Raw genomic sequence first — 25990 nt, 5'->3', positions numbered from 1 at the left:
TGCCTTCGTTAAGTCTATGGGCCCAATTGAGGAGTTTCACCGTGATGACCAATCAAAGACTAAGCTTCAGATGTTATTAACTAATGCTGAGTGCATCATGCTAAACTATTTCCATATCCGTACTGTCATTGATATACTTAACTAATATTCCCATCATTCAATGAAGGGAAAATGATGTCAAGTGTGTTCTATGTGATCGATGTGCATCTAAAACTTATGTGGCCCATTTACAAAACACTAATACTCCTGTTGTGGCATTATTCAACCTTGCTAGGATTGTTTTCTCAGAGGACAGTTAGATATCTTACTTACTATATTTGTGTCTTTGTAATAACCGCAAACCAATATTGTATGTTAAATTATATCATGATAATTATCATGTTATGATGTTATCGCAGGTGGCCCAACAGTCTGCAGTTCATTTAATGCCACAAGGGTATTATTTAATCCTACTATAAAGGAGGTCACAGACTTCATTCAAAGGTAGGCATCAATATTTTGATCCATGTAGTTAGACCGATATGGTTCAGTTCATATGTACCTATTAAGTCCCATAAATATCTGATATCTTATCTTTAATTTGGCAATGATTAATTATTAATGAAGCGTGAAGGACTGGAATTCACCATCATTGTCCACATGTACTCAGTTAGTCAAGGTGCAAGCTCATCTTTGCACAGTCACTTGAGGATCAACATTTCATAGATTCACGAACAAACAATCATATGTTATATTTCTTCTCATTCATGCTTATCATCATTAGTAAATATAGGTTTGTTTTATATATAACTTTTTTATTAATTGATCATAGGGTGTGAACTTTGTCATAAGTTGTGAGGTTCAGAAGGTAGATACAAGGTACGGCTAGATGTATGAGGGTTGTTCTAAGTGCTCATCCAAGCCAAGGAAAAAGAATGTAATTATGATCTGCCCAAGCTGTAAGAAGACCCCAGATTTAGGTGAACCTAAGTATGACCTACTACTCATAACATAATTCTTACTATAATGGGAGCTTCGAGGTTGTTAAATGCCACTACCTTTTTTTAGGCTTAGGATCCACTACATTGTTAAGGACACCACAGGTAATGCATCTGTCATATTCTTGGATAAGCAAGCTATTCAATTGCTTGAGAAGAATACAATTGAAATGTGTCATTCTCTACCACAGGTATTGTACTCAGTTATTTCATTTATCATTGGGCTTTGTATAGTTTGTCTTCCTTTTGATATGCTTGAGTATGTATTATTATAGGCAACCCATCACTATGACTTCCCTAATGCCTTAGACAAACCTGTGGGTGAAGTTGCTAATGAAACTAAAACTAAATGAATACAATAAGAAGCACCGCTCATCAAGCATTAGTGTTAGCCAATTCACTTTTTGTGAAGATCTTACTGAGCAATTTGATAAAGTTACCAATGAGGTAAAAGACACATGTTCTAAGATGCTCATTAGTTTTGTGTAATGATAGCTGTCTACTTTAAGTGTTCTCACACATAGTCCCATATGAATTGACAGAACCAAGGGGAGAGACAGAAGAAGTTCATGATGGTTCCTAGGTTTATCATGATATTGAGCTAATTGTAGAACTATTTGAGGGTTAGCAAAGTACTGCAAGAGTTGACCATATGTGATCTTTCTTCTCACTCTTGTCTAACTCCTATTAAAGGGAAAAGAAGAACTAACAATAAGAGAGTTGTTACAAAAGATGATCCTCAAGCCTCATCACATCTTTCTCTATCGAACACTCCTAAAGAGAAGTGCCTAAAAATCATAAAGCAAGAGAAGTAGTGTCAGAATATATTCGTGGGCATCCGTTGAGCATGTTATTCACATGCTAAGTTTCAATTCCACGGATCCTAGGACTAGAGTTGTTTATTGCATGTTTTAGTTGTCTTATTTTAATCCTTCCAACTTTAATTTCCTATCATGTTTATCTAGTGCATAGGACTTCTAGTTTGTAGGACCTCGTGTTCATTTAAACTCTATCTTCAATTAATGTTAAGTTTGTTCTCTATTTAATTATTGTGTATTTATTACCACTTATGCAATTCACCAATGATTTTCATCACACGCATCTCAAAATTTCCTATCTTGATGTCTATCACATCCTTTATTTCTAAGATCAAATCACACACATCTCAAAATAATATGAAATATGAGTGTAGTGCTAATAGATTAGAAAACCTTTTTAGTCAGTAGAAAACCCAATATTATAATTTTGGGTTAAGGTGCAATTTTAATAAAAAAGTTTACCGTAAGGAGCACTGGGCACCATAAAGTTTATTTAGGTGCAAAAATATACATGAAGTTGTCAAAAGGGAGCATCTGGCACCATGCCGTTAACGTCCATCAGTTTACCATTAGAGGGGCCCAGAAAGTCAGTTTTAAGGTGCATTTTTAACAACAAAGTTTGCATCAAGGGGCATTAGGCACTATGAAATTTACTTTGGTGTAAAAATATAAATGAACTTTGTAAAAGGAAAAAAAAAAAACAAAATTCTTCAACTTCCACAAACATCCATTAATTTTATTCTTTTCGGTCCCACCAAATGCTATATTTTCTCTCTATAAATTTTCACTTCCAAGCCAATCCATCTTTCTCTCATCATAGTCAACACACACCCACACACTCTTTGTCATGTCGTTTTCTGAGCCTCCAAGCCTTTTATATGTATTTAAGCAAAACACATCTTTCCCTTCTAGGATATGAGGTTTATTGCTTGCATCCAAGTACTACCTCCAGTCCTTAATATAGGATGCAATGGACTAATTTGAGGAGATTAAAAATAAATAAATAAATTACTTTAAAATATTATATTTATTGTTTTTTCTCCAAATTAATTTTTTTTGGCTTGTAAACTAATATATAATTTATGATGCATATAAATATTTTAGAGAGATCATGTACTATATGCTATTGTGTCAAATAAATAAATAATATAATATTTAAAGTAATTTATTTATTTATTTTAATCTCCTGAAATTAGTCCATTGTATCTTATATTAAGGACTGGAGGTAGTACTCGGGTGCAAGTAATGAACCTCATATCCTAGAAGGGAAAGATGTGTTTTGCTTAAATACATATAAAAGGCTTGGAGGCTCAGAAAACGACATGACAAAGAGTGTGTGAGTGTGTGTTGACTATGATGAGAGAAAGATGGATCGGCTTGGAAGTGGAAATTTATAGAGAGAAAATATAGCATTTGGTGAGACCAAAAAGAATAAAATTAATGGATGTTTGTGGAAGTTGAAGAATTTTGTTATTTTTTTTCCTTTTACAAAGTTCATTTATATTTTTACACCAAAATAAATTTCATGGTGCCTAATGTCCCTTGATGTAAACTTTGTTGTTAAAAATGCACCTTAAAACTGACTTTCTGGGCCCCTCTAACGGTAAACTGACGGACGTTAACGGCATGGTGCCAGATGCTCCCTTTTGACAACTTCATGTATATTTTTGCACCCAAATAAACTTTATGGTGTCCAGTGCTCCTTATGGTAAACTTTTTTGTTAAAATTGCACCTTAACCCTATAATTTTTAAAATACAATATTTTTGCTATTAGTTTAAATATCATGAGATTATTTTAGGATACGATAAATTATATCCATCCTATAATTTTCAAATTAATTATGTAAAAGTGAAGTAGCGCCAACTAATCTTAAATATATGCAAACTAGGATTAAATTAAGAATCATACTTAGCCCCAGAAAAGATGAAGACAAAAATAAACTCCAAATATTCAAAGAAAAATACCAATGGATTATTTAAGGACTTGCATACGATAATTGTTATTTATCAAACTATTTATTATAAACTGATCAATTGTTTCTTATTAATTATGTGATCCATTTGAGTGGTACGAATATTTGGTATGAAGTGCATGTTATGAGCAAATGTTCCATTAATCACCGATTATAAGTATGTAGTGTTCCTTTCCCCTTCATTATACTATGTAAGTTTTGCCCATTAAACTTGGTAGCTAGATTCACAATATATTAATTTTATCATAAGGGTTAGAAGGAAAATATGATAAGCAATATACATGTGGACTTTTGTTAACTGATTTGTAATAATTTTCATTTTAGTTCATTAACTTATGTAATGTATTCAACTGCTTTTCCGTACATTTAGCAAAATAATTTTTACCATCATTTTTTTTAGTGATGTGGCTTCTTATAAATTAGTTTTAATTTTATTTGTTCTTTTGAGTATGGTTATAGATATACATAAATTATTTGAACAGTATATGTGTAATATTAGTGATATATATGTTAAACATTTTGTAATTTTTTAAATTGGACTACTGCTTTTTGAAAATAAGTAGTCAAATAGTAATAATTGGTTTCTTTTTAATAAGATTTCATTTGAATTGTCCACCGTATTTCCCACTTTCAAATATAAGATATATTTATAGACCCGAGGCAAGCTTTTCTTAATTTAAAGAAAGAAAAACTTATATTTTCCCTTGATTACTTAATAGTCTTAAGCAGGTTAAGTATAGTTATTTGTGGTCAACAACACATACGAGGTTTATTTTCTATTTTTTTCCCACATTACTTAATAGTCTTGTGACTTCTGAAGGAAGCAATCAATATTTTTTTTTGTAAATATATACATATACATATTGATACTTACCTTCATTTACTGAGCTTGTAAACACTTAACTGTTTATATTTATACTAAATTTTATTCTAGAAAAACAATTTTTATTATCATTTCTTTCAGTGATATGACTTCTTAAAATTAGTTTTAATTTTATTTGATTTTTTGAGTATGGGTATATACATACATAAATTATTTGAACAATAAAACAATTTTTATTATCATTTCTTTCAGTGATATGACTTCTTAAAATTAGTTTTAATTTTATTTGATTTTTTGAGTATGGGTATATACATACATAAATTATTTGAACAATAAAAACAATTTTTATTATCATTTCTTTCAGTGATATGACTTCTTAAAATTAGTTTTAATTTTATTTGATTTTTTGAGTATGGGTATATATATACATAAATTATTTGAACAATATACGTGTAATATTAGTGATATATATGTTAATATTTTTTAATTTTTTAAATTGCACTATGCTTTCTGAAAAATCAATAGTTAAATAGTAATAATTGGTGAAATTTCTTTTTAATAAGAATTCATTTGAATTGTCAACCGTATTTCTCACTTTCAAGTATAAGACATATTTATAGACCCAAGGCAAGTTTTTCTTAATTTAAAGAAAGAAAAACTTATTTTTTTTTCCTAATTACTTAACAGTCTTAGGAAGCTTAAGCATAGTTATTTATGGTCAACAACACATACGAGGTTTATTTTCTATTTTTTCCTCATTACTTAACAGCCTTGTGCCTTCTGAAGGAAGCAATGAATATTTTTTTATGTAAATATATACATCTAGATATTTATAATTACCTTCATAGTAAATAAGCAACTCTTTTATTATCATTACTTAGATGATACAATGTTGACTACATAGCATGTAATTGTTTCATCATTTACAAATACTTTGCCACATTAAGGGATGAGTTTTAAACCAAATATTTTGCTATATTTTTATAAATAGATAACATATCTTTTTTTTTTGGGCTATCATTTATACACTTTCACTACCATGGCTTTTATGATACTATGTGAAAAATCTAACATATATTAGTTTACTTATCACCATGTTTTTTTCCATCACATTTTAATATTAATATAAAATTTCAACACCAATTCTTAAACTTTACGTGAAGTTAGTTATTCTTTCTCTACAAATAACCTTTTTGCTCATACGTGTCATGCTCTAACACAAGCCATATGATGTAATTATTTAAAAAATATTCTTATCAGGATTGAGTGTTAACACAAAAAATGATGACTCCACCAATCTTGAAAAAAGTATCCATTGATTATTGGCAGATAGCTTGGTCCTTTTTATGAACTAACAAATAATATAAATTTTCAATACATAAGAAGAAAAAGCCATAGGAGAAGCATAAAGTCGAGTAAAGAACTATCATAGTCTTTATCAATGAGGTGTGTATATGTGTAAAGTGATCGTGTCTCTATCAATGATGTATATATAATTACAAGTTAAAATGACTTTACAGAGTTTGTGTAGGTAAGTATAAACACTTCAAACCATTTTACCCAACCATTTGTAACATCCATTGTGAAGCCCTCAAGTGATATGAGGTAGCATACTTCCCCTCTCAAAGCAATTTGTAAGGGAAACATGCATTCCAACAAAGTCATTTGAAGTGCTTCAAAGGAGGACTCAAATTTTTAGAGTACAGATACAGTAATATGATATACCTCTATCGATAGTAGCAATGGTATATCATTACATTCATAATGAATACTATATATGATAAGTCTTTATAATCATATCCTCATTCTATTTGACTTACAAATGTTGATATATTGAACTTTTACAGAGTTCATCCTTGGTTTTGTCACTCCAAACATTCCGCTCTATGTAACCACTAACAATACACAACCTGATATGGTAATTAGCCGGCTTGATAGAGAAATTCGCTAAAACGCATGTCCAAGGTCTGCTCCTCTAGGCAATTTGACTAACTTGGTCGATGATTTAACCCACACATTTGAAGGAGGTATATTATTGGTTCTATTCCTGTTAATGTAGTGTTTTACCATATGTTTAACACATTTATCCCCATTATTTGCTATAATTTCATATCTTAATATATAGATATCTAATTTGTTCTATATATTTACCATGAGCAAAAGAAACTTTTTTGCAATATTCACTGCCATTCAAACGCAAGAGTGCAAGAATGCAACGGTTAGAGAATATCAATACCATTCCATGGAGGCGAAGAAGGAGATCACAAAAAAAAAGCCTATTCAGGTCTATAATATGCTACTATAAATTAGTCAGGTTCTATCACTACCAACTTTATTTGCACAGCATCATATTGCCATGATTATTTCTTAATAAGGGTAGATGATATATACCATTAACTTTTGTTTGTTACATAAACCATTTTTTCAGGACAAGTTTCAAGACAACCTTTGATGGTGTCCAATAACATTTTCCCTACCATTGACTAGGACGGCTAGCATATCCATTCTAATGTGACACCCGTGTTTCCAGGTAATATTGGATTGGACTTTTTAAATAACTCCAATTTGTTTTCTTACAATATACGTTCATGTCGATAAAGAAAAAATTAAGTTAAAACTCCATATTTATAAATTCACCCACCAATGTAATAGGCATTAGATTCTTTATAATAATGTTTACTTGAATGCATTGACAAGTTTTCATATTTCTTACCTATATTTTTAGCATTTAGTATATTCTGTATTTATTTTTCCATAGTTGGTCCACCATTGAGCTCAATAGCAAGAACCTCAAATGCTAAAATTCTTCTTACGTCCAACCAGGTACTGTACAATATGAAGTCAGATCATATTATTTTCATCTAATTATATGGTATTGAACTAATATAAAAATTCTATCACTCTAATTGATCAATAACTGTATAGTCTTTATGCCATTAAAAAGGGAAAGATTAGAATACACGTTATTGTTAAATTGGGCAGATTAGGCTATTTGGCCCATTTATATGATTGCTACTGTAATATAATATAATGTTAATTGGGCTAATTATGTAAGTCCATTCTATTGAATCACACTGTAATCATATAGGATGTGTAATACTATTGTACTGTGTTTGTTGATCCTATTTACACTATTTTCTTTTACATATACCATATTATTATTTGAATGTCCATATAGTATTGTCATGCCATTCATTAATTAATGTAAACCACTTTCTCTTAATTTTACTTCATTAGTTGTCAATTATAGGAACCTTGAGTGTGACTTTGGAATCAATGACAATGAATCAAATGATGTACATGAATTGGACTTAAGTGAACAAGGTTATATATTTTCCAATTAATTTTGTCCAAAATTATCTGTTAATCATGAGATTGAAGACATTGGTCATTAAAATTCATACAGCATCCCATACTGATGCATTGAATGATAATAATTTACCTCCCCATCCATGCACAATACATCTAACTATGGAAGGTAATTTTCAATCCCCTTATGATATCCTAATAAGTTAAATGTTATGAATTTTTGGGCCATTATAGTCAACCATTCGACATTTTGAATTGTAAAACTTATACGTCAATATTTCTCATTCTTATAGCATACATCGATGAAGGTGATCTTATCCATGTCTGTGAGTTTTGTGAGGCTAACTTTTGGTTCAACAAAAGAGTAAAGAAGGACGGAACCCAAAATCATGTAGATACTTTCTCCTTATGCTGTCTAAAAGGAAAAGTAGTCCTTCCTTTTATGAAGCCATTGCCTCCAGCATTGGCACAATTATTCTTTAATAAGCAATCACCTGAATCAAAGAATTTCTACCATAATATTAGACAATATAATAATATGTTCTCATTCACATCAATAGACGGAAAAATTAACCCCTCCAAAAACAATGGTGGTGGGCCGTACTCATTTATCATGTCCGACATAAATTATCATAATACTGGTAGTCTATTACCTCCAGATGGTAGCCGCCCTATATTCTCACAATTATACATATATGACACAAAAAATGAAGTCTCGAATAGGATTACTGCAGTCAGGTTTGTCAATTATAATTGTTAATTATGTAGATATTATCCAATTTAGCTTGATCCCCTAACATTTGTTTTATGGTACATGCTCAACAAACATCAGAAGGACAGTGTCATAGATCCAATCATAGTAAGTGACATAAAGCAGGAGCTTGATGAAGTTAACCAATTTGTTCAACAATATCTATGTGCATCTGCTATGCTTAGTAACCTTAAGTGCACAAATCTTAAACTTTTCCTGTTAAGCATGAGACAAACAGATGGTCATGTTTATAATTTGCATACTGCATCAGAAGTAGTTGCTTTGGTTGTTGGTGATATAGATATGTCATTCAATGTTAGGGATATTATTGTATGTGAACATTCTGGTAGTCCTCAACGGATTAATGAGTTGCCTACTTCTTATTTACCATTGCAATATCCAATTCTTTTTCTATTTGGTGAGGATGGCTATAAGGATGACATTGACCATGGGGAAGAAACATTGGATTCCATGATCATTAAAAAATGCCTCAACTTACATGAGTTCTTTAGTTACTGATTAATGACAAGAACAAATGAGTCATCCACTATTTTGCATGGTTGCTGATTGTTGCAACAATTCATCATTGATGGTTATACAATGATTGAGTCCTAATGGTTGCTATGGGTTAGAACTCACCAGAAAGAACTTCGTGTTGATCTATACTAAGGGTTAGCAGATATTGTTCTTAAAGGTGAAACTAATGCTACCTCCATTGGTAAGCAGATTATTCTTCCTTCATCATTCATTGGTGGTGCTAGATATATGATCAATAATTACCAAGATACTATGGCATTATGTAGATCATTTGTGTACCCAGATTTCTTTTTAACATTCACGTGCAATCTGACTTGGCCAGAGATTGCATGATTTTATAAACAACATACCTTAAGCCTTCAGATCGTCCAAATATTTTGACTAGAGTCTTCAAGATGAAGTTGAAGTGTTTCATGATGACATTAAAGGAAAGGAAAATATTTGGTCAAGTTCATGCAGGTATAGCTTCTGTCACGTCCCGTAATTTGGTATTTAGGAATAAGGATATTCCTAAACATTTATGGGCCAAAAAGGATAAGGAGAAATAGAAGAATTTTAGTGGAAAATATTTATTATGATTTTCCAAGTTAATTATGAAAAATTTGACTAATTAAAGAAAATTGGTCAAGAATAATTACGAAAAAATATTTCCAAGCCTAAAAAAATTAAGAAAAAATAAGAACAATGTTCCTTGAGAATTATGAGGTTATATAATTTTTTTATGACCAAATTGTCCTTAGAAAAATTACAAAGGAATTCAAGGTTGATTTAGCCTAATTTAAGGCCTTTTATTTGGAAAATTCCAAATAAATATTTGGAAGGAGAATAAAATCCCAAGAAAATTTCTATGATGTTCCAAGGAATTATAAGAGATTATGAGATTAAAAAAAGACCCTCAAATATCCAGGATTTTTCTTAATTCCTATGAAAAGTGGAAAAATCACTTAAGAGGAGGAAATTAGTTTTTCTTTTTATTTAATTATTGAGAAATTGATTTGGAGACAAAGAGGGCATCTTGGGAAGAGAAAAAAGAGAAGAATAAATTATGGATCTGATAGAAAATAATTACAGAGGCCAAAGTACTATAATTATACAAAAAAAATTAAACCCGAAATAAAAGTGCACCAATAAAATATAAATTACAGTATTACACTTTACTTGGCCTATAAGTTGCCACTTGTCAAGCCCCTATTAGAGATTAATTCCAGGTATCAAGCCTTAAGAGGAGAGGATTTTGACTTTAGAAACTAATTACATTTAGATTTATTTAATTAAGAGAGAGATTTCAAGAAGGAGTAGGCATTTGACACTTGGCATCTATTAATGTTGGTAGTTGAGATATTTTAAACATTAAATTAAGCTCTTCCTTCCCTAAAATCATATTTGAGTTTCAGCCAAGAGGAAGAAGAAAAGGAAAAGAGTGATCTTGAAGTGCAACCAAGGAGAAAACAACCATCTTGGATTAAGTAAGCTTGGAGTTAAGGTTAGTAGTTGATTCTCTTGATTTTGATGGTTGGAAAATTTTGTTTATCCTTTCCCTAGGTGTTGGCCGAAATGAATATAGAGAAGGGAGGGAAATTTCGTTGCTCAAACTAACTAGAACACTTTAAATCATGGTAGTTTCAAGTGATTTGGTGTTGTTTTTGAAAGATTTCCTGGTTGGTTTTCAAGAGGGACTATTTGGCCAAGATGAAAGCTATAACCTAGGATGAGATTTTTAAAATTTTGATGCTTCCATTGTGTTCAAAATGAAAAATGATATAGGATAAACCTAAAGAACAAGTATTGGAAGCATTAAAATCAAAGATTTGATTTTTGAGAACCAAGCCCTAATGTTAGGCCAAACTGAATCTTGAGGAAGGAGATTTACTTTCTTAAATCCAAGTAGATATTTGGAATCTAAATGAAAAACCATGTAGGAATGAATCAAGAAAGAATTTTTAGGGTTAAGAAAACAAACTCTAAAAATTCTAAGAACAAAGATGGAAGCTTTAAGGGGGTTTAGGACTTACTTCAGCTATGTTATTAATTTTTATGTACAATGATTGGTAATCTTGTTGTCCTTTTTTTGATTTATCATGATTAGGGTTTGTTAATTGTGGAGAAGAGAAAGAAGGTCAAAGAATCAAAGAGCATTGGATTAAAGTAGTGGGATCTAATTAGCCACTAATTTTAACTTTGCATTGTTATGTATGGCATGAATGTTTGCTATTGTATGGTTGAACTATGATGATTGGATTATGGTTGCTCCTTGTATTTGTTGCCATGGCCTTGCATGTTGAGGCTGTCTATTTATAAGAAGATTAGTTCTCCTATGATAGCTAATGTTGAAATGCTTTATAATGATGAATGTTAATGTTTTGGTTGATTGATCTTGCTACTAGGATTTCATTAAAAGCTCATCCCCCATATGTAACCTAACATTTTAGGGGCTGAATCATCAAAAGGAGACTACAAATCCAAGGATAAAAATGGTGATGAACTATGAGGAAACAATGATGTTTGGTTATGTACAAGTATATATGCTTGATGCTGTAACCCTAAGCAGGACGCCAATTTTGAGCCATGTTTTTGTTAAGTTCCTAAATGAACTTCTTCACAAAATTTGGTTTTCTTAAAGTTCACATCATGAGTTTCAAATCAATAGAAAACACGTTAAAAATAGCTAACTATACAATTTTTAATAATTTTTCAAAGTTAAGGTCCAGAATATGAAAAGAGAGTTTTTACCAAAAGGACAGAGGTAATTTTCACAAAAACCTGACACTTTTTCAAATGGAATTGGTTCACAAAATTATTTTTTCTTGAAAGAGCATTTAAAGAGCTTTCTATAGAATTTTGAACCACTCCATTTCGATTTTTTTTATTAAGTTATAATTTAAACTGGATTTTTACTAAATAAACAGTAAAAATCCGAAAAGTAGTGTCCTCAACGTCATAAATGAGATTTTTGAGCCCAAAAGCCATCCAATGTGGTCTAAAATAGTTCCAATAGAACTCTAAGTTGTTCTAGAAGTAAGGTGTAATAACTTCAAACTAAGATTTCCATAAATTTCTTTCTACTATTTTCACATAAAATATTTTCCATATTATATCAACATTATCATCTCGACAATAACCATATAATTTGTGTTGTGTATAGAGGTATGTACTATTGAGTTCTAGAAAAGAGGCCTCCCATTTGCTCATATACTTCTCTTCTTGCCACGTGAAGATAAAATCAAGGATGCAAGTGAAATTGATAAGGCCATCTCTACAAAGATTCCAGATAAGGAGTCATCACCAGATTTTTATGAGTTAGTGAAGAAGTACATGCTCTATGGTCCATGTGGTCCTAGCAATCCAAGGTCTCTATGCATGAAGGACAAAAAATGCACTAAGTACTTTCCCACGAAGTTCAATCAACAAACAACCATAGATGAGGATGGTTACCCAACTTATAGAAGCTGAGATGATGGTAGATCTATTAAAGTAAAGGGTACTTTGTTGGACAATCGGTATGTGGTCCCTTATAATCCAACATTGCTCTATATGTTCAATGCTCATATAAATATTGAGAAATGCAACCAATCTATTGCAATAAAATATTTGTTCAAATACATCAGCAAAAGTAGTGACATAGTTGTTGCAACAATATTTGATAGTTCCTCAAATAATAACAATGAGAGCTAGCAATATTATAATTATAGATATATTTCTACATGTGAAGCATCATGGCGAATATTTAGTTCCAACATTCACCATAGGAATCCTGATGTTGAGAAGTTAAGCTTTCATCTACCAAACCAACATGTCATCTATTCTAATTCTGATGATATTTCAGAGTTGTTGGACAAGCCTAGAGTTTGTGAGTCATAATTCCTTACATGGATAAAAACAAACAAGCTTTATAGTTTTGCTAGGACATTGACTTACATTGAGTTCCCTAACTATTATGTTTATCTAAAGAACAAAAGGAAATGGAAAAGGAAGACAAGAGGTTTTGTGGTTGGTCGGATGACTCATGTGTCCCCTTTCTGCTGGTGAATTGTACTACTTATGTGTGTTGCTAACAAAACTGAGGGGCCTATCTTCCCTCACTGAAATAAAGATTGTTGATGGTGTCATTTACAACAAGTTCAAAGAAGCATGTTTTGCCTATGGTTTATTAGACAAAGACAATGAATACATCTCAGCTATAAAGGAATCTTCTGTTTAGGCATTTGGTTTGTCCTTATGGAAACTATTTGTCAGTATGCTATTGTCATGCAGTATTGAACATCCTAGTTATATGTGGAGGTAGACATCCGATCTCCTTTCAGATGACATGCTTTATATTCCCTGCCAAGATCTAACGTCTTCAAGTAAGTTTCGTACTAATTCATTATATTACATTACGCATATTTTTTTTGGTGAATTACATTCCGCATATTATCACACTATAATTAACATTTCACATCATCCCCCATCAATATCTTTACTATTTCTAATGGAATATGCTACTATTGTAGGTGTTACAGTTACCCTCGATGACAAGTCACAAGCTGCTCTTAAAGAGATTGATTACTTCCTCCATTAGAATGGCAATAATTTAGCCGACTACCCTTCCATGCCGACACTTGATGACTCACAACCCATTGAAGTCACCAACCATCTTATTATGCAAGAGCTCAATTATGACAGAAGTAATTTGGAAGGTATATCTACTAATTTGGTATCATCACTTAATTCTGAGCACAAAGAAATATATGACACAGTCATATCTGCTATTCAAATGAGTCTTGGTGGTTTCTTCTTTGTATATGGTTATGGTAGAACTGGGAAGACATTCTTGTAAAATGCCCTAACTTCATCATTGCGTGCCAAAGGTGTTATTGTTCTTCCTGTTGCATTGAGTAGTATTGCCGCAACTTTGCTACAATCAGGTAGAATAGCCCACTCTAGATTTGCAATCCCAATTCAAGTCAATGAGTCTTCTGTTTGTGCAATTACACAAAACTCAAACCTTGCGAACTTGCTCAAAATTACCAAATTAATCATTTAGGATGAAGCACCCATGCTTCAGCGTTTTTGTATGGAGGCATTTGATAGTAGAGTCAGGAAAACGAGTCGAGCCCGTTTAGGCTCTGAAATTATGAGGGTCGGGCTTGATATTTTTCTCTTAAAATGAGAAATAAGCCCTGGAGGGCCGAGGGCTTAAAAGGGCCGGCCCTTTTAAACCATTTTATAATTTTTTTTACTTTTAAAATTTTTTATATAATATTAATATTATTATTTTTTTACATTGTTAATAATATTTCAAATATTTAGTTATTATTATCATTTTAAAATTAAATTTACTTTTAGACAATAATTTATCCAATTAAATTTTTAAAAAATGGGTTAATTTGGACTTTAATAATGATTTGATTTATATTATATGCGTTGATATTTTTAAACTATATATATTTGATAATAGAATATTTTTATACTTATATAACTTGTGATTCTATAATTTGAATTAGAAATTCATGAGTTTTAACAACAATGTTTCTCACATTAAAGTAAAATAATAGTTAGATTGCAAAATTTAAAAATAAAATTCTTATAAAGAAGAAAAACTTGATATTTTTGTTACGAAAGAAAAGCATACTTATGAAGAAAAGTAATTAATTATAGTGATGATGAAGTTTCAAAAAGATTAATGATAGTGTTTATTTATTGCACAATTGCATTATAGATAAAACTTTTAGATGTTGTTATCTTATTAATGAATGTTTTAGATGTTCTTAGATGTTGATGAATATTTATATATGATGATATTTTATATTTGTGACTTAATTTTATTCATATTTATGTCTTTTATTAATAATTTCATTGGTTTATTTTTATATTTTTATAAAAAAAATGATAAATATAAAAAATAGTATTTTTTTTAAACGGGTCAAAAGCCCACGGGCTGGCCCTGGCCCTGTAGCTTAAGGGCCGAGCCTAGCAAATTGGAGTATTTTTAAAATTTCAACCCTGGAGGGCCAGCCCTTTTAAGCCCGCCAGCCCTGAAGGGCCGGCTCTGATTCCCAGCTCTATTTGATAAGACACTTAAGGACATCATATAATGTGATAGACCATTTGGTGGGCAATGTATTCTAATGGGTGGTGACTTTCGCCAAATTCTACCAGTTATTCCTAAAGGCACATGAGGAAGTATTGTTGATGCATACATTAATTCTTCACATTTATGGGACCAATGCACAATCTTCCAGTTGACCAAGAATATGCGGTTGATTTCGTCACGCATAGATATTAACCAACAAAAATTGGCTTTTTTTTTGTTTAAATGGTTATTGGATGTTGGGGATGGCAAGTTAGATGTCTCACAAGATGGCGTTGCAGATATTGAGATCCTAATAGAGTTATTTTTGCCTTATGGAGGAAATCCTGTCCAAATAATTGTTTCTTCCACCTATCCTGCTTTGTTAGATAATTTGAATTCTAATGATTATTTCAATGACAGAGCGATTCTTGCTCCTACTCTAGAGATGGTTAATACCATCAATGACCACATGTGTAAGTCATTGCCAGGCGAGGAATATGAGTTCTACAGTTGTGATTCATTTTGTAAGACTACTGATGAAAGTGATACCTTTGACAACCTTTACACCATAGAATTCTTAAACACAATAACATGTTCAGATTTGCCTCCACATAAACTAACCTTGAAAGTTAGAGTACCGATCATGCTGTTGAGGAACATTGATCAAGCTTACAGTTTATGCAATGGCACACGCCTTCATTCATAAAGCTTGGTAATATAGTGATCAAGGCAATCAGATTGAACTAATCCCAACTAGAAGGTTCTAATTCATAGGATGGACATGAACCCATCAAAAAATAGATGGCCATTTTGCATGTAACAAAGACAGTTCCCAATAGCGTTATCATTTGATATGACTATCAACAAAAGTCAAGGGCAATCTCTTCGACATGTTGGATTATACTTATGCAAGCCAGTTTTCATACATGGTCAATCATATGCTGCTATGTTTAGAGTCAAAAGCATGCAAGGTTTAAATATAATCATTGGTGATGCAGATAGTAGCTCACAAATCACAACCTGAAATGTTGTGTATCAAGAAGTGTTCATGAATGTATAATACAATTGCAATATGCAAGCATCTTTTCATTCATATTGTATTTTCCAATACATAAAGTGTGGATATCATGTTTTCAGTAATGTGCGGTGTGGCACACATTTGAATGGGTGAAAATGGAACTTTTCACTTCAAAATTTGCAGCTTAGGTGTAATGGGAATGTCACTGGGTTGATATGGAAATGACTTACAAAGGTTGCATAATGATATGCAATGTAACGCTTCCCGTGCATCGCATAGGTGACAAATTCTAGTTTTATTCTATAAGTATCAAGATTAATTTTAATCATATTATTAGTGACATTTTCATGATATCAATTTCTGATGTTATTATAATCTTTAATTTCATTCGATTTTTATCATTTTATCAAAATATTAGATGATGTATAATTTATTTTATTTAAGTTGAACATTATTTCCTTTTTATTTTTTTAAATAGATAAATAATTTTTTCTAAATTATTTAGTTTTCTTACCAATTGATTATAATAAAAGTATTTTAGTCATTATGACATTTCACATTTTCTTTCCTTCCTGTTTTCTGTCACTCATCCAAACAGGATGAGTGATAATATTTTCTTTTGAGTTTTCTCTTCTCTTCATTTTTTTCCCTCTCATTTTCTTTCGTCCTAACTTTTCTACCCATATATCCAAGCAAGGAAAAAATGAATTAGGGTCTTATATTTAAGATCATAAACTAACTCTTATATTTACAACCGAAGGTAGTACTCCATTCCCATCAAGATTAAAGGCTTGTTTTTTTTTTGTTTTTTGTTTTCTTATTCTCAAAACAATTTTTATAAAATTGTTTTTTAGAACAAGTTTTGGAAACAAAAAACAAAAAAAATTGTTTGGAAAATAATTTTTAAAAAATCACATTTGAAAAATATATATAAAAAATGACTCTTTGACATGTGGTGTTACGAGTAGCGATAGGTAGCGAGTAGTAAGTGAGAAGAGAAGAAGATTTCTCTAATTTTTCAAAACAAAAAATAAAAACAAGAAAACGTGTAAAAGTTGTTTTAGTTTTTTAAAAACATGTTACTATTTTTGTGTTTTTTCAAACAATCAAGTAAAAATAAATTATCAAACAAGTTTTTTTGCTTCGTTGTTTTTAAAAATAAAAAATTGTTTTCAAAAAACAACCCCTAAGATACAACCATAAGATCATGCAGCATATGTCTAACAACTTGAGTGGTCTTTTATTCCCCTTCAGAAATTCATCTTAAATTCTTGCAAACAAAGAACTTCTGGTACCATGTCACCCAAAAAACAAACTTCTTGAACCAAATTAAATATCACCTCCTCACCTTCAGAACTCAGTTACGTGAAGAAAGATTTAAAATATCCCAAACACGAGAGAAGAACTGAGGCTACATATTGTAAAAGAGATGTTCCCAATTCTGACCAATTTTTCATGGGAAAATTTATGCAATGCAACTAAAATAATGCTTCCTATCTTTTCAGTTCAAGAAGGTGGAAGTCTTCTGAAAAAAGATGATATCAGAATCTCTAGCACTCCATACAAAGTTATCAAGCTCACGAGTTTAATATCGTAAACTGGAATCATAAACTAGTAAGAATTTACTTCTATTAATAAATTGGCATTAAAAGTATATAATTAAGTAACTAGAATATATAAAATTGACAATAATTTTATTTAAATATATTTTGAATCCAAATAATTAAAATAAAATTCATTAACTTTCAAAATTTACCGTATTAAACAAAAAAAATTCTATAAAATTCATATATAAAAATAACCGAATTCAAAAATTTAGCATAAGTTGATATGATTTTATAAATTAGAAACATAAAATGATAAACTTGAGTAAACTCATAAGTTTAATCAAATTTACACTCAAGATTAAAACAACAGACAGTCGGAGAGTCAACAATACTTCTATATAACCAATAAATCATTCGAAAGCCAGAACCAAGAATCATTGTTCTGAAGCTCCTGCAATCTCACAGAATGCTCAACAATTTGGTCAAAATCATTATATGAAAGATGACAAAGAAAAGGACGGACCGTGACTTCAATAGGCACACGATTATCAACACGATGCTGGTAATAGAGATCAATGCGACCAACATCCAGTCTCTTCAAGCTCGCCTCACAAGCCGCTCTCACGTACGCAGGATCACCACAGATATCAGCCTTGCCATCCGAAAAGATGAGTCCGAATTTGGAGGCCAATTCGATTTTCTCCCTCACATCTCCCTTCAACGTCCGTCCGAAGAAATCCACACACAGTTCGTCATAGAATTAGAGAGAACAAAGGCGAAGAAGCAACAAATGAACTGAGAAGTTCGTATCAATCACACATACCTTTCCGAGAAGAATTTCATTTGCGTTATTGCCACAAGAATCGGAGTTGTCGAGAAATGTGACATCGCTTTCGAGGCCATGGTGGACCAGAAAGATGATGTCGGGTTCGGGTTTGCCCGGAGCAAACAGGTCCCTGCACCCGAGTCCCTAGGCCGAGACATCGAAGCCTTGTGACCCGAGCTTGATTCGACGCACTTTCGCCATATCTCAGAACAGGGATGAGCTTCTACCGCTTTTACTGGTGTGATTTGTGACCCTGAACTATTGGAACTCCGGTCCTTAAAATAGGAGAAGTACCAGTGTTAAATATTTGATAGGGGAAGTACTAATATTAAAATTCTAATTATAAAAACTAGTTGATTAATTTGAAGAGATTAAGAAAATAAGTTAAATTAGTTATTTGTAATACATAGGTGTTTTCTTTCCTAAAATATCCTTACTAATCAAGTGTATTGGGTAGAATTACTATTATTAGAAGGACTATCTTAGGAAAAAAAATCTATAAATATGAGAGACAAAGTGGATTAGGGTCTTATAATTAGAACTAAAATAAAAGTCAAATGAAGTCTTATATTAAGGACCGGAGGTAGTATGTGCTATCTATTAAAACCAGTTTGAATGAAAAACTGAAAGTCAGAAACTCAATTCTTTTTATATGTTTACGTAAAGAAACTCCAATTTAGAAGGCTGCAATTTTCCCAATTCTTAATGTTGCTATCTTTATTCACTCATGCACCTAGTATCAATAATTAAAAGGATCATATTGTCCAACCATTGAGATGAAAATAGGTTAGGCCAGACCCACAACCTAACTTGATTGGGACTTGATATGGTCTGGTTTGTTTAGAAAATAGGCCAGACTTAAAGCCTATTTAGAGGCCTTTTAAGGTAAATAGATTAGTCTTTTAAATTTAAAGTTTGGCTTGAAAGCCTACAGGCTTGGAGTGATTAGACTTTTAGAATTCATTTTAGTAATATATATTAAAATATGTAGGCTTTTTTGTAAGTTTCAATAGGTTCAAAGCCTATTTACAGCCTTTAAAGTTTAAAATATGAGATTTTTTTAAAAGCTTACATTGTAAGTAGATCATTAAAAAGGCTTTAAACCTGCTAAGCCTTTCAAAGGCTCAAGCTTAAGCCTAAAAGAGGGGCGGGGAACCTGTATGCAAACTTAGGCCTAAGCTCAGGCTTTAAACTCCCATTGCAGTCTTAGGCCCATTTGGCCAAAACCTGGCATCATCTGATCTTTTTCCATTTCTACCAACCATCCATCAAACTTGCTAACGAAATGATTTATAGATTTAAAAACCATTTTCATAGTTGAGTCAGATTGGATCAATAAAGAATTGCTATTAAGCCGAATCTTAAAATTAGATCGAGAACCAAAATAATTTTAAGAAAACCTTCGGACCTCATGAGAAAAATGCAGAAAAATTTTAAACAAGACCCTAAAAAGAAAATAAAAAAACTAAACCTTTCAAGAATAAGCAAATATATTTTTGCACAATTTTGTAGTGCGTTATTTCATTGAAAATTTCATATACACCGTGATGTTATTATTTTCATAATTAAATTTATTATAGATTTATGTCATGTGTGTTTATAGACATGCATGCATATAACTATTTGGATTAAGATCCAAATTTATCTCAAAAGTTTTCACTTAAAAGTATTGAGCGTCGATAAGTTTTTTGGGATGCAGATTTATTTTAAAAATTTAAAATCATAACAATCTTACCTTTTATCATTTAAAAACTAGTATTAACAGTTAAAATAATAACATTAAACATTAATATTTTTAATAGTACCAATGCCACTAGTTTGCCAAAGGCCTTGTAACCTAGTAGTATTGACACTCCTTTGTAAGTGAGATTGTGGGTCTGATCCTGCCTATAACCTTAGGCTTTTAGTACCGGGCCTTTTAATTAAAAGAAATTTCAAGATAAATTTGTAACTTAACCTTAACTATTTTTGTTAAAATTTTATTTAATTATTATATCCATTATTGGATTGTCATCTATCTGCGGTCAAACCATGAAAACCGAAACTTAATGACCTTCTTGAATGTTTGATTGGGCTTCTAAAACATTGGAAGAGATATTGAATTTATTTACTTTCAAGTGAAAGGGACTGATGCACAACTAATCTGCATTTCTAGGTTGTTGGATTTCAAATTTTCTAAATAAACGTGCTGCGCAGCATTTAAATTCATTTATTTAATAAAGCGACAAAATGATATATTAAAGAAACAAGAATTTTGAGCACAACATAAGTAAACGAAAAAAAAATATTTGAACAAAACACTAAAGTGAAGATTCTGAAATCGAGGAAAACAATCTCTAAACCAATAACAAATACTCCTTCGGTCCTTAATGTAAGACCCATTTAACTAATTTGATTAGATTAAGGAAGTTAGGTAAGTTAGTTAATTATAAAAAAATTAACACATTTTTCCTAAAACACCATAATCATCTTTTTTAATACCTCATCTCCCTCTTCTATTTGATTATGATTGAGGGAGTATCTCTAGGGGTAATTTAGAGAAAATTGATAAATATGATAAATGAGTCTTATATTTAGGACCAAAACCAACTTAAGAATTAGGTCCTATATTAAGGACTGGAGGAGTATCTTGAATAATAATTGAGATTCTAGATGGAATGAATTGTTTTTGAATGCAAATGATCGATATCCAGCTCATTATTAGCCGTGGAAAATGAAGAACAATGCATTTAAAGAAGAGCTGATCATAAACACTGCAAGTAAAAGTATGAGGGAACGGCCATTTTCTTTTGCCACAACAACTGTTGAATTTGGTGTTTCATTCTAACAAATTACGCCATGACAGTATCTTTGAGAACCACACTTCAACTGGACCAAAATAATTGCCCGTGTACTGTTCTGATTTTTAATATAGTACATAATTATTGAGTTAACTTTGGTTCTAAATATAAGACTTATTTTTTATTTTTATCAAATTTTTTTAAATTATCTTTATAGATACTTCATTAACCACAACTAATTATGAGTGAGGAAAAGATATTAAGAAAGATGATCACGGTATTTTAGCAAAAAACATATAATATTTCTTATAATTAACTAACTTACCTAACTTTTTTTAATTTAATCAAATTAATTAAATATGTCTTGTATTAAAAACCAAAGAAGTACTACCTCCGGTCCTAATTATAAGACTTAGTTGACTAGTTTGAGGAGATTAAGGAAATAAGTTAAGTTAGTTATTTGTAATAAATAAGTGTTGTCATTCCTAAAATATCCTTATTAATTAAGTGTATTGACTAGAACTATCATTATTAGAAAGACTATCTTGAAAAAAAATACATAAATATGAGAGACAAAATAGATTGGGATCTTATAATTAGGATCAAATTAAAAGTCAAACGAGGTCTTATATTAAAGATAAGAGGTAGTATTATTGAAATTCTGCACTGACTCGAAATTAATAAGAAAAAGAGACCAGAATTCTTAAAAAGATGCACTGTCAAAAGTAAGTTTTGAGAAGATAGTCAAAATAGCCAGTTTTGAGAAAAAAGTCAAACTAGTAAGTTTTGAGGAAAAAAAGTCGAACTATCAAGTCTCATTCATAACATCGCTGAGGAGAGTAAGCTTCTCTTCATAAATGACAATATTTCTCTTGACAAGAATCATTGTACAATGAGCCAACGAAGTACTTCCTCGTCACCGTTCATAAGATATTGAAATTCAAAAGAAGCATTCAATTCGGGAAAAGGAAAAAAAAAAAAAAAACAAGAGGAGAAAACCGCAGCTGATTGAAAAAAGTGCAAATTTAGATGAATAATATGTAAACAACAAATTAATAATGACAAATTATTGATAATTATGGACAAGAATAACTTTTATAAAATATTATAATATAAAAATTATTTTAAAATAATCTCATTTTTTACTTACAACTAAAAAATTTAATATCTATAAATACATATATATATATTGAATCGATAAGTTTTATAAAATTCTTTGACCAGTTATGGCACTAGTCATTAGTTGTTATTAGTTTGGTTTGGTTTTAATAAAAATGTTTTCTGCTCCCATTTTATTTTTTTCCTCTCCTCTTAAAAAGACCCATCCATTCCTCAAAATCCTTTTTTCTTTTGCCAACCCTCAAAATCTAACAGTAACAACAATGTCACGCAAACTAATTATCGAAACTCGTGGATAAAACGAAAGCCACGTAAGTCTTTTAATTCCAAATCGTAAATCTCCACAAAACTAAAATTACTACCTTTAGCCTTTAGTTATGATATATGGATCATATTTTAATTATTTTAATTTTCTTTCGGCGGAATAGATTATTTCTTTAATAATTCTAAAAAGCTCATTTTTTTTCCCTCACAAATCAGCCTTGCGTTCTCGCTACATGAAAGCCGACGTCGTAGTAGAAAAGGCAAAACTACCTGTGTGACCATGGATCTAAGAAGAAAAACAAAGAAGGAAGAGTGAATTCATTTACAGAAGAACCTATTCATTCTACAGCTTCGATCCGAGTCTTGAAGGACGTGATTCCACTGAGTCATTGAACCTTTTAATTAGCTACCAGTACAAAGTGGGCCGCGAGTTTGGGATCACTTTCATATCTATACAGATCGAGAGACCATTGAAGCACAGCCTTCTGCCCGGGGTCAAGAACATTGTCGTCCAGCTTCTCCAAAGAGGATTCTTTTTGTTGATCAGCAAGCACTTTCTGTTTTTTGTTGATCATCTTCTAATCGTAACTTCGAAGCTTCTTCAATTGTTCTTCCTCTTGCTGAAATTTAAGTCTAGGCGCTTCCTCTTCTAATCATCGTTGTGACTCCAAAGCTTCTTCAAGTTGTTTTTCCTCTTCTTCTTGTTGTAATATTTTTTGGGTGTGCCATCCTATATTAATTGGGAATGTGGGAAGATGAAAATAAATTGAGCATTAATCATGGACAGATTTTCCTATTATTATTAGGAATAGGAAAATCAAATATTAAAGAGTTTTAATGTCATAAATGGATTTTCAATGTCTTAAAGATTGAGTATTTGAAAATTCTTAATGGGTATTTATTATTTTAATGTGTTGAAAAGTTCAAATATCAAACGGTGGAAGGTTCTAAATAAAAACGGTAGGTTTTTATTGCACTTAAAGTGCCAAACGGGTTTCAAGACATTTAAACGTGTTGAAGCAATTTGAACTCAGTATGGTCCATTCAAATATCTTCAATGTACTAACCGATCATATATTAAATAATGTTTTGGAAATAGTGAACGGATTCTCCATTTACTTCCAATATCCATAATATTGCAACGTCCATAAAATTGATGGCATGCATTCAATTTATAAAACTAGCGGTTTAATGTGAAAAGGAGGCTGCCAACGTTTAAAATATGAGGCCTATAAAAGGGTGTTTCAGTCTTAGGTTTTACATACAGCTCTAGAGTTTTCAAGCTCCTCTCTTCCCTTTCTTGTGTGTTCTCTTACCTGCTGAGTTTACTACTATCTTCTGCTGTTCTGCTCATCCTGTTTTACAGGAATGATCCGTTTAATCCCAAGGAGTGTCACATCCTTATCTACCGGTGGTTGTAGAATAACTTTTAAAGACAGTGTCTTTAGGACTCGGATTAACTATTTATTTTGCAGGTGCTGCTGCGAACACTTCTGACAGAATTTTTAAGTCTAGCTTCCTCTACAAATCGTTGTTGTAACTCCAGAGCTTCTTGAAGTTGTTTCATGTCTTCTTCTGCTTGAACTTCAAGTCTAGCTTCCTCTTCTAATCGTCGTTGTAACTCCAAAGCTTCTTCAAGTTGTTTGTCTTCATCGTCTAACTGTCCTTGTGACTCCAAAGTTTCAAGTTTTCCCCCCTTCTTCCTCTTCTACGTGTTCCAAGTCATCAGTAATAGTAGAAAAAGGAATGGAATCGTGGTCATCATTATGCACAGTAGTGGACAAATTCCGACATTCATGACCCTACCTTCGAATCCTTTGTTTTTCTCTTTTGTTTACGGGTTTTCTTATTTGTTGTTTTCTTCGTATGTTTTGCACTATCACTTCCTCTTTCCTTAAGGCTTTTCTCTGAATCATAAGCAAGCTGGGCTAAAATTGTTCTTGCTGCATCATACTCCTTCATCGCCTCTTTCCCAACCAAATCTTCCACATGTGCCTGAAAAGAGTATAACAAGAAGAAAGAGAGTGATGGGAATCAGAAAAGAAATAGAAGATTCCAAGACAATTTAAAGATTTTTGGGAGTGGAGAAGGGTGGAATGGGTTAGAGTGTTTATGTGGATAGCCTTTAACAATAGACTTCTTACTAATGCTTGGAGGAGTTCTTGGGCTAACACTTCGCCTTTATGTTTGCATTGTAACTGTGAGATAGAAGATGGTATGCATATTTTACGGTACTGTTCTTATGCTGGAAAAGTTTGGTTGGATTTGGTATCATCCTCAATTTTTTGCAGCTGATAGAAGGGATTGGTTTGCTCTGAATCTGAAGAAGGATATGGGCAGATACTCTGATGATAGTTGGGACCTTATGTGGGGAATTACCATCTGGAGGTTATGGTTATGGCGCAACAGTGTGACTTTCAATAGTGATTCCCAAGAACCTACGGAACTGGTGAATATGATTCTGCACTCACAAAAACATTATGTGCAGGTGAAAGAATTTAATTCTACAAACACAAGGCAGAATCCCCATCATTCTTTGTTGTGGCAACCACCAAGCTCGGGATGGGTCAATTTGAATGGAGATGGTGCTATGACATCTGTAAACATGAGAGCTGGATATGGAGGAGTATTAAGAGACAGCACTGGTTGTTGGATAGCTGGGTTTACTCATCATCTAGGAGTCTGTGGTGCCTATGAAGCTGAAGAGTGGGCAGTGTTTAAGGGTCTCTCATTTGCTTGAGAATTGGGATTCAATAGGATGATTCTAGAATCAGATAATCTCCCATTGATTGAGCTGTTGGAAGGCAGTAGAAACGAAGTAAATGGCAGCTTGGTTTTTCTGCAAATTCAAAATCTCCTGAGAAAACCTTGGGAGTTACAGTTTCACTACGTCCCAGGTGAGAGGAATCAATTAACTGATGCCTTAGCCAAATATGGGCTATCAAGGTCTACAATTTTGTATGGCTGCCCGCTGCACTTAAGGACAATAGTGGATAGAGGATAGAGCGTGTAGGGGATTAACTTCCCCTTGGTTTGGCAACTTTATTTTGGGCTTAGCCCTTGGTGTAACCAAAAAGACAAAAAAGACAAAAACGAATGAATAATACACTATAACTGCCTCCCTCCCAATCCGGTGCTTCTAGGTCAGTGGCACAGGGTAACTTAAGCACACAAGAAGCTCATCCCTGTCCTGAG

At 31.9% G+C, this 25990-nt stretch overlaps 1 pseudogene; it reads right to left on the bottom strand.

Moving 5' to 3' along the window:
- Positions 1–18833, bottom strand: part of LOC114720869 (probable aldo-keto reductase 2) — a 33687-nt pseudogene extending 14854 nt beyond the window's left edge.
- Between the last annotated feature and the right edge of the window lie 7157 nt (positions 18834–25990).

The sequence above is a fragment of the Neltuma alba genome, unplaced genomic scaffold (assembly GCF_004799145.2).
Source record: "Neltuma alba isolate B1F8T4 unplaced genomic scaffold, ASM479914v2 tig00012002_pilon, whole genome shotgun sequence".
In the NCBI taxonomy this organism is placed as follows: domain Eukaryota; kingdom Viridiplantae; phylum Streptophyta; class Magnoliopsida; order Fabales; family Fabaceae; genus Neltuma; species Neltuma alba.
Note: the sequence above shows the minus strand (reverse complement) of the source record. Positions and strands in the feature narration are given on the sequence as shown.